General features: G+C 70.4%; 1 protein-coding gene across 1 annotated transcript in view; it reads left to right on the plus strand.

Moving 5' to 3' along the window:
* SUDS3 (SDS3 homolog, SIN3A corepressor complex component) overlaps positions 1-240 on the plus strand; it is a 67,617-nt gene that overhangs the window by 24,986 nt on the left and 42,391 nt on the right. The window lies entirely within an intron of this gene.

Below are 240 nucleotides of genomic sequence, written 5' to 3' on the forward strand. Positions count from 1 at the left end.
CGCGGGGACCCTCACACCTGTCCCAGCCCCTCGCGCTAACTCCCCTCAGACCCGCGGTCCCGCTCGCTCTCGGGGTCCCCTCTCTTCAGACCCGCTGTCCCGGACTCTCGCGGGGTCCCCCTCGGAATCACGTTCCCTGTCCCGCTTAGGGTCCCCCCTGAGCCCCTCTTGGGCTCTGGTCTCCACAGTCCGGACGGCCAGACTCGCTCCGGAACTCCCCTCACTCGGGTCCTCGCCGAC

The sequence above is a fragment of the Myotis davidii genome, unplaced genomic scaffold, assembly GCF_000327345.1.
Source record: "Myotis davidii unplaced genomic scaffold, ASM32734v1 scaffold1330, whole genome shotgun sequence".
Taxonomy (NCBI): domain Eukaryota; kingdom Metazoa; phylum Chordata; class Mammalia; order Chiroptera; family Vespertilionidae; genus Myotis; species Myotis davidii.